The sequence below is a fragment of the Stegostoma tigrinum genome, chromosome 31 (assembly GCF_030684315.1).
Source record: "Stegostoma tigrinum isolate sSteTig4 chromosome 31, sSteTig4.hap1, whole genome shotgun sequence".
Lineage (NCBI taxonomy): Eukaryota > Metazoa > Chordata > Chondrichthyes > Orectolobiformes > Stegostomatidae > Stegostoma > Stegostoma tigrinum.
In genome coordinates, this window is record NC_081384.1 from 18,806,310 (window position 1) to 18,817,162 (window position 10,853).

A 10,853-nucleotide genomic window follows, 5' to 3' on the forward strand; every position below is an offset into this window, starting at 1 on the left:
ACAGAACATCCCGGAAGCTTTGGCTTAAAAACTACACGCTTGGACACCACCCCATCAGCAAAGCCTCATGGCAGGACTCTCATGATGGAAAGTCTAGACAAGTACGCCATCTCTGTCATGGACCATGTGAGCAAATGTGTGGAGGACTGCTTGCCAAAGAAGTCAATGAGGGTGTTCCCCAACCGGAAACCCTGGATGAACTGGGAAATCCACTTCCAGGCATGCAGCATTCAAGTTGGACGATCCAGACCTCTGCAAAGCCATCAGAGATGCCAAGAGGAAGTTTCAGATCAAGTTAGAGGCCCAAACCAACAATATAACCTGAAGCCACCTATGGCAAGGCCTAAACAACATTACAGGACACAAAATGAAGCAGTGTGAGAAAGTGGGCAAAGACACATTCATCCCTCATGTGCTCAACACTTTTAAAGCTCAGTTGGAGCAGGATGCCAGCGTTGTGGTGTCATCTGCTCTAGCAACCCCAAACACACCTGTTCTCTCAGTCACTGCCACAGACATCAGATCGATCTTCCTGAGAGTCAACCCAAGGAAAGTGATGGGCCTGGATGGAATCTCGAGCCATGCACTTAGATCCAGTGTGGACCAGCTGGTGGAAGTATTCACCAATATCTTCAACATCTCTCTTCTACAAGCCGAAGTCCCCACCTGCTTCAAGAAGACCACCATCATCCCAGTAGCTAAGAAAACATGTGCAATGTGCATTAATGATTACTGCCCATTGGCTCTGACTTCCATAATATGAAGTTCTTTGAGAGGCTGGTCATGGCTCATATCAGCTCCAGTCTCCCAGCCTGCCTCAATCCCTTACAATTTGCCTACTGACCTAACAGGTCCACAGCAGATGCCATATCCCTAACCCTGCACTCATCCCTGGAACTTCCAGACAACAAGGACACCTGCATCAGATTCATACTCATCGACTACAGCTCCACCTTCAACATCATTATCCCCTCCAAATTTATCTCAAAACTCAGAGACCTCGGTCTCAGCTCCACCACCTGCCACTGGATCCTCAGCTTTCCGATCCACAGACTGCAATCAGTGAGGATAGGTAACTGAGCCTCCTCCACAAAAACACTCAATACTGGAGCCACCCCTCACCATCCTCAGCTCCCTACCGTACTCCCTATACACCGACAACGGTGTCGTCAAATTCTGAACGATTGCTATCTACAAGTTTGCTGATGACGATACTGTGGTAGGCTAGATATCAAACCACAGTGAGTCAGAATACTGAAAGGAGATTGAGAGCTTGGTGACATGGTGTAATAACAACAATCTCTCTCTCTCAGAGATAGTGGGAGCTGCAGATGCTGGAGATTCCAAGATAACAAAATGTGAGGCTGGATGAACACAGCAGGCCCAGCAGCATCTCAGGAGCACAAAAGCTGACGTTTCGGGCCTAGACCCTTCATCAGAGAGGGGGATGGGGAGAGGGAACTGGAATAAATAGGGAGAGAGGGGGAGGCGGACCGAGTGTTAGCAAAATTAAGAAACCGATAAGTGTTTGCAGAAAGAAATGAGGAGAACACATCAGCGGAGCAGAGATTGAGAGGGTTGACAGTGTCAAATTCCCGAGAGTGACGGTAACCGATGACCAGTCCTGGACTTCCCATGTTGGTGCCACAGCCAAGGCAGCGCAACAACGCCTCTTCTTTCTCAGGAAGCTCAGGAAATTTGGCATGTCCATAATGTCCCTCACCAACTTTTCCAGATGCACTATAGAAACGGCTTGGAATGACAACTGATCTGCTCAGGGCTATGAAAATCTACAGAAAGTTATGTGCACAGCCCAGACCATTATGGAAGCCTACATTCCATCCATGGACTCTATTTACATGTCCCCTGTTGCTACAGAAGGGCTGCCAGCATCATCCCACTCCTGTAATGCCCTCCTACAACCTCTTCCATCAGGTAGCAGCTACAAGAAGCTTGAACACATGCACCAGCAGGTTCAAGAACAGCTTCTGCCCTGCCGTTATTAGATTGATGGGTGAACTCGCTAACTTCAAATAATGCTGATCTTGACTTGTGTACATCTATGGCAGTCACTCATCTCTCTGTGGAGACTTGCAGATCTGGAATCGGCACAGTGTAGATAACAATTTTGGACTTCTCCGTGCTTCGATCCTGCTTATTGACTGCCTCTGACAGACCAGACTGCTGCTCCTGCACCTACAGTTGCAATTTGAAAACTTCTGAGTCCATGGAATTGTCTTCTGCCTGGGGCTGAGCAGGTGTTGGGTCTCTGACAGTCCTCTGAATGCTGGAGACATGGGATGTTCCCTCCTCCACTGGCTGTGGAGATGTGTTGATGGTGTACTCAGCAGGTTGTGTGCATAAAGCGAATTTAGGTTGAGGACCCACCTTGGTGAAATACTCTTGAGCTGATGGAGGATACAGGTGAAAGCCGAGATGGTGCATCCCTTGAAGTTCAATGGCTAAAGGATGAAAGTGGTGCTGAAGGCTTTGGTGTTTGCCTCTTCTGAGTAGAAATTTGCTGGACAGCAAAAGAACTATGGATGCTTGAAATCAGAGATAAAAACAGAAGTTGCTGGAAAACCTCAACAGGACTGGCAGCATCTGGCTGGAGTTCTGAAGAAGGCTCACTGGCCCTCAAATATTAACTCTGTTTCTGCCTCCACACATGCTACCAGACCCGCTGAGTGTTTCCAGCAATTTCTGTTTTTGTTATAGAAATGTGCTGGATGCTGCTAATGTATGCATACAAGAAGAGAGGGATGAAAATTTGTACAGATTAAAAATGAGTTAGCACAGCTTATAAATAGAGAGCAGTGAGGTACAATATAATGATGTATATTCGGTTGTTTGCCATTAAGTCTCCTGCCTTGGCACCATACATCACAAAACCGCTCACCTAATTGTCACCACATTCCCAAACATCTGCTCCCTCCACCATATTTGTTCAGCAGCAGCAGCGAGTACCATCTACAAGATGTGCTGCAGGAATTCACCAAAGATCCTAAGATAGCACATTCCAAACCCACAAACACTTCCATCTAGAAGGACAAGGGTGGCAGACACCACCATCTGCAAGTTACCCTTCAAGCCACTCACCATCCTTACTTGGAAATATATAATTATGCCTACAGGGTTGTTGGTTCAAAATCCTGGAACTCCTTCCACAATGTCATTGTGGACTGCAGCAGTTCAAGAAGGCAGTTCACTACTGTCTTCTCAAAGACACCCAAGGGTTGGCAGTAAATATTGTGCCAACCAGTATTGCCAACATCCCATGAATGAATATTATTAAAAATTGAGAACTCCTTGTCCCCACATGAGCCATTGTGCTCTTCTTTGGCCAAATGGGGGAGGTGTTGGCCTAATGGTATTATTAATCTAGGCAACCCAGTAATATTCTGGGGGCCTGGGTTCAAATTGCAATCCTACTATGGTAGATGGTGGCATTTGAATCCAATAAATATCTGGAATTATGAGTCTAATGGATGATCATAAAGCCATTGTGGACTGTTGGAAAAACACATCTGATTCACTCATGTCTTTTTGGGAATCCTCACCTGGTCTGGCTTACAAGTGACTTCAGACCACAACAGTGTGGTTGATTCTTAACTGCCCTTTGGTTTGTAAGGATCCACTTCTTGTGAACAAATTGAAATAAAAAATTGTATGTTCTCCTCAAAAGAAGTGAGGAGCATTATGTCCTCCTCCTCATCCTGCTTGTTTTGAAGCCAGTTGTGGGCTAATTCTTCCTGCAAAGAGACAAGGAGTGGGATGTAGCATGACAGAAGTAGATGGAAGATCAGCTAGTAGTGATGCAGGAGGTGGTCCCTAGTGAGTGAGTGTAGAAGATCGAAAGGTTAGTGATGAGGATGAGGTATGTGTCAGACATCGAGGGACATGCTACATACAATAGGGAGTGGTGTAGTTTGTGAGCCTTTGGTGCACAGTTATGGTGAATAGTAGCCCCATGAGTGTGAACTGACTGAAAGAAGATAGTGACACTGACCTTTACCGAACATGGAAGATCATTGATCTGCTGTACATTCCATTTAACCCAGCACTCACCGTTAACCCAGGTTGAGTCCTTTGGCAGCCTGCAGGTAAAAGGGCAGCCCTCCTTTTCACCACTAGCCCTCCAGGTCCCTGTGCACATCCCTGTGGGATGTTAACTGGCCTTACGGGCTCATATCCTCAGAAGTAATGGGTCAGGCCCACAGTGTGAGGTGCAGTTCCTGGCCTGCAGTGTCTGGCATGATGCACAACTGGGCTTTCAATATTGCGGTCAGTGGTATGGATGTCAGAAGGTTTAGGCAGTGGCAAACGTTTCCATCTCTCCAGCTGCATGAGCCCCCAAGAAACATATCATAAAATGCTGGTTGCCTAATTAATGAGGTGAAGGTGATGGATGACTGCAGAAGAGAAGTCTCTTGCAGCCTCTGGGCACTATGACTGCGAAGTGACCGTGAGAAGATGGTGTCTCTTACCTTGGTGGACCCGGTGCCATGAATCTCACTCAAAAATGGGAAAACCCATTGCTCTGTGTGATCAGGATACGAGGAGGGATTACACAAACTAGGCCTGTTTTCGCTGGAATTTAGAAGATTAAGAGATGATCTGAAGTCTTCAAGGTATTAACAGAAAAAGACAGGCTGGGGACTCAGGAACTAGGGAGCACAGTCTGACAATTAGGCCCAGACCTTTCAGGAGGGTTGCTAGGAAGCACATATACACAAAGGATGTTAGAGGTTTGGAACTTCCTTCCACAAACCACAGCTGATATCAGATCAGTTGTCAGCTTTAAATCTGAGATCGAGAAATTTTTGATCAGCAAAAGTACTGAGGGCTATGGGCCAATGGCAGGTAATGTGCAATTAGGTCACCAACTAGCCATGATCTCATTGAATGTTGGACAGGCTCAAGGCTGAATAGTTGACCCCATTCCCACTTTTGTTTGCCCTTCACTGTAATTAATGGAACTACTACTGATACTTTCTGATTAACCTGTTCAGAGATGTTAGCGCACATCTCTGAAGGAGGTGGAACTTGAACCCAGACATCCTGGCGCTGAAGTAGTGATACTACCACCATAACAACCTGTTCATCAGCACTGCTAGAAGAATTAGAAACGAACATATATGATCATGTCATGAACACCTATTTATAAAGTGGATGGACATCAGGTGAGAAACAGGGCCAGTTTCTGCTGTGATGACTGCTGTTGTCAATCTTCCACACTCTATTAAGCATGACTCACATAATGAAAGCCAGCTAACTATTAGTTTGCTATTCCCCCCCAACGACTACAGCGAATCAACTACAGAGCAAGTAACTTAAAACACACGACTTTTGGTGATAACGTGTTTTTTTTAATTATTTTAAAATTAGAAACACACAAAGGCTTCATAAAATAACAATAATGTTATGGCCCTTCTGTACAACAGCGAAACTCTGTAGACCTCTTTAGCAAACAATTGACTCCAGTTTCAAATCCAGTACATAAGACATGAATAGACCTGGGAATATCACAGAAGTATTGCGTAATAACAGTAATATTGCAGTTTAAACAGTGATCATTCAATAGATACTCCAAACATTAAAAAAATTGATAAATAACAACAGTAACTTTACAATGTGGATTTTTCCTTTGTTTCAAAAAGACATAATATTGCTTAGCGAGCACAGGAAGTGACATTATTTACCATTAATAGGGTATATAATACTGTATATTCACACACGATATGCCTCCTCATTTATACAATGTAAAGGTTTAATGGATTTACTTCATTTAGAAAAGGCTACAACCAAAAATACTGTTCACAATTTGTTTGAGACATGAATACAAAAAGTAACCACAGTATTAACTAAACACCCATCGAATCACCTGCGTTTTAAGACAAACTACATCTTGTTGCTACTAAGAAAAATATTTTGACTTACTTCTGTATGTAAAGGTAAAATCTAGACCCAGAATACAAATAATCTCAATGTGCACATCATACAGAAAGTTCTCTGTTGCTTGGAGCAGGCAAACAGTTTTAAAGGAAGCTGAAAGGTAATATACAATTGCCGTGCATATTTTTTAAAAAAGTAATCAGAAATACAGTTCTCAAATATAATTTCTATTTTGAAATCATAAAATGTAGATTTAGGCAAAGCTAAAAAAAGTCACTTTTTTCCTACCCATCTAACTGAAAAACAAAGCACAAAACATGAATATTCTTTTTAAAATAATGTTTCTCTTTGACACATTAAAGAGAAAATTAAGTTGTTCACCACTTTATTATGACCATGAAGCAAAGAAAACCCACATCTATTTTGTTCTGATATTGCAATTGGCAGGAAGAAAATATTTAGTCTTGTACTTAAATAACGTCTTTCAAGATTTATGTGTGAATGCTAAACTTAAGAATTTTGTATTGATACCTTGTAATCAGATAATGTGGGCATACTTGTGACTTTGCTGTGATGTTCACCTTTCAGAAATCTTTAAACAGACTTGCAAATAGTTATCGCTGTAAATTGGCCAAGAAATCTCTTCCAATAATTAAAAGTTACAAAAAAGTTACAATACCATAGTCTATATATGCTGTAGAAAGTGGTACATTCAGGAATGCTTTTTGTGTATACTTAAAACTTATCATTTATTCCATATCCTGTTAATCCGGGGCCAATACTTTACTGTCACTCATCTCAATGATGCCTCAAACTTATTAATTAACAGCAGTTTTAATATTCTGAAATACTTATTAAAGCACAAATCATTTAGAAATGGTGTGGCTCAAAATGTCAGCGTCTCCACCACAGAAAACTGTTGTCAAATGTGGTGATATCACTGAGAAAAATCACTTTCTCAAATAACCAGCTAAATAAGTTGTGGGTTTGTTTTTATTCATGGAATTAAATGAAATGTACAAAAAAATTGCTGCTCAAATATCTAAATTTAAAGCCATTGTTTTTAAATATTCTGGGCAGTAAAAATTAAATAAATCTGATTATTTCAAGAGAGCTTAATGCAAGAGATCATCAGTATGGCAATATTACTCAAGATGCTTAATAAAAATGGAAAGAACTGCGGATGGTGTAGACCAGGAACAAAAACAAAACTTGCTGGAAAAGCTCAGCAGGTCTGGCAGCATCCATGAAGAAAAATCAGAGTTAACGTTTCGAGTCCAGTGACCCTTCCTCAGAATTAATGGTAGCTAGGAAATGTTGGTTTATATAATACAAACTGCTGAGCGTTTCCAACAACTTCTGTTCTTGTTACTCAAGGTGCTGTTTGTAAGTTTGGTATTTCTTTCTGCTGAGCTGATTGATCAGTCCCATCCTAGGGTAAGGCATAACTTTATGACAGCTTTATTAAACACTGCAAGAAAGGATGGAAAGGACATTACAATCTCTTAATATCTCCAGTAATATTCCATTCTGTGCACAAAAGAATCAGAATCAAATGGCTTGTGAATCCAGAAAAATAATAGCAAAATGCTCAAAAACACCAACTTTGCTGATTTTGCGGTAGGAGATGGTCAATTTTTAGCAATTTGCAATTTTCAAAATGTGCTACCTTTCATTCTGTTATCTCTTGAACTACAGGGACAAGTGTTTAATGTTTTGTGTGTGCCTTGATTATTTTATTCTCAAAGAGAGGAACCATTTGTTCCCTTTAATGCTTAATTTACACCGATTTTATATCTCTTTTTCTTCCGCCATTGTTAATAACATGTTTATATTTTGCACAGGGCCTCTGTTCCCTTCATCCCTCCTCTGCCTCTGTCAAAAGTACAAAAAAAAAATTCATTTTCCAATCTCTTGCAGTTCTGATGAACAGCCAACTAAAACAAACAAATGTAGATGCTGGAAATCTGAAATAAAAAACCTAAATTACTGGGGAAAGTCAGCAGATCCGACAGTATCCAGGGAGAGAAAGCAGAGTTAACATTTTGAGTCCAGCGCCCTTTTATCAGAACTGACGAAGAGTCATACTGGCCCCAAATATAAATTTGGTTTATCTCACCACAGATGCTGCCAGACCTGTTGAATTTCTCCAGCAATTTCTGTCTTTTGTATAAGGGTAGCTATATTAGGAAGTGTGATATTTATGCATTTTCACAATAACTTCTGGAAGTTTCTAAAACTTAAGTTAGAAATGTGACAGCAACATGAGTGTGAATAAATGACACCAGTAATTTCTCCTGCATTTGTTTACCCAACCATTTTTCTAAACCTTTTGAATATTTTCATGAACAAAGGAATATATTCTGAAGAATCAGGAATCAAATTGGGAACGAAACTGTGACACAAAACATGGGATAGTTATCCAATTAGTAGCCACTACACTAAATGTACATTTACATTAAGCTTTCTTACCATTTCACGAATGAAGTACAATACTTAGTCACTTTCAAATAAGTACAGGGAGTGGTCTTAGCTTATTGAGACATACTAACCGCTTAACAAAAATTCATATCAAGGTGGCTGCAAAAAAATGTATCTGAATTGTGAGATCAGCTTTCAGATGTCAATATACTCTTGCTACCATGCTCAACCATCCCAGCTACTTACTTTAAACGTAGAATGTCTAAAAACAGCTTGGAGCTGGAACATCATACAGATCAATATGGATTGATTCCAACACCTCTGTATAACCCCGCGGAGTATGCTTATCAACTAAATTGATGGAACAGACAAGTCGATGAACAATTAGATCTCTAAGGCAACTCTGTTGGCTATTACCTTCCACTCATTCTCAGCTTGAACACAACTCCACAACTGAATCCACAATTTCATTGACATTGCCCTTGTGGGGCAATAGATCAATTTGTTTATCAGTTCAATGGGGCAGGAAATGAAACATGTTCATAAATGTTTTGCTTGCTGCTACAGTGTGAATAAAAGACAGAAACATCAACTGGTTTGATAAACTACTTTAAGGATGGACATTAAGAATTTGTAAAAGAAGAATGCATTAAAGAAATGTGATTTATTTTTATCTTACACAAAGGTTACTTCCAAAACCCTTCGCTAATTCTGGCAAGACGGTTAGTCACGAAACTCAAAGTAAGTTGAGTTTTCGGAAGGTGCCTTCATTTTATGCCATTGATTTCAACTGAAAGGATTTAATATGGATCACACCAGACAACCACAATGTACAGCAAGAACTTTCAGAATCCAAATAAATACGATGTTCAATCTGTTTCTACCACAAACTTTGAGCAGCCCAATGTAAGCTTACCTCTATAACTACCAATTTGTGATTGAATCCATGGTTGCAGTAGCGCCGAGATTCATAGATGGCATTCCAAAATATCATATTAAATTCAACCTGCTTTATTCTCATTGTTATATTTCTTTCTTAACCAATCCTGAAAATGTCAACTCCTGTCTGTCAGCTGGAATTTTGCCAGCCACTGTATTCTATCCCAAATGACCATTCATCACCTGTACATTTTAATGGAGAGCATTGGTGTGCTAAGTAGCACAGTTTTGAACAAGATTATTAAATAACAATCAGGAGAGCACTCCTTGGCTTGGAAATAGCTCTCTCCTCAAACAACTTGAAGTTGATTCTCTTTTAATATAATACTTACAATTACTCCAACTCAAAACAACACAGACAGTGATTTACTCTTGGGACTTCATGGTCAACATGAATTAGCTACATACTGCCATTATGAAATGACTGTGCTCAGATTGTACACTTTTCTGGATATACAGACAGGCAAATCTTTCAGGTTGGTAGAAGAGTTGTGAATTGACACATCAAAGATAAAGAACTTGTTTGACTGATAGTAACTACAGGAGGGATTCCATAAACCATGGCTCTCAGCAAGCGGAAACACTCCCAAAGGATACATTTATGAAATTGCAGATGAGCAACCTGTGAAATTCCACCTATTCACTTTAATGGATGGTGGATCTTTGACTGTTCACTATGGATTTTGAGCACTGTATCCTAGAAGGCCAAGACTCAGAATCACCTCTCATTCTCAGTAATTTGCAGAAAATTTCCATAGCTATGTTGGTTCACACTGCAAAAACATTCAAAATTCTTTGCTGCTTTCATTGTGTGCACAAAACTAGGATGAGTGAAGAACTGCAATTGTTTTTTTTCAGAGAAATGTATGTTAATGTTATGCAGGCAGCAAAACAATTTGCTGAAAATTGGTAGCTACATTATTTAAGTAACTGTGTCTGTCTGATATGCAGATAATTAGCAACTACAGCATTGAACATGTCTTACAGACGGATGGATGAAATGCTTGAATGGAATTTGGATGATAAATTGCCCAGATGTACTAATGCAGATGTAGTAAGAAATTTGCAAGGCAAATGGCATATTTTTATTGCAAAAGGATTTCTATCTTGAAGCAAAGAAGTCTAGCTTGAATTGCATAACCTGTTAGTGAGATCGCACCAGCAGTGTTCTGTGCAGTTTTGCTCTCCTTGCCTAAGTATGGATACACTTGCCATTGAGAGAGTGCAACAGAGGTTCACAAACTGATTCCTGGGATGATGGGACTGTCCTGTCAGGAGGCAGTGAGGTGACTGGTCCTGTTCTCTGGAGATTGGAAGAATGATGCAATCTTAATAGAACTCACAAAATACATAAAGTTCAAAATGGAGTAAATGCAGAACAGGTCTACCCCCCCTCCCCCACCCCGGCTAAGGCAACAGGGACGCAGTCTTAGAATAAAAGATAACCCATGCAAGGCAGAGATGAGAAGGTGCTCATTTAATCAGAAGTGATGAATTCTCAGAATTCTCTACCTACAGGGATGTGGACGTTTAGGCATTAAACAATTCCAAGGCAGAAATCAAGAGGTTTCTTGTTACTAATGACATCAAGGGATCTG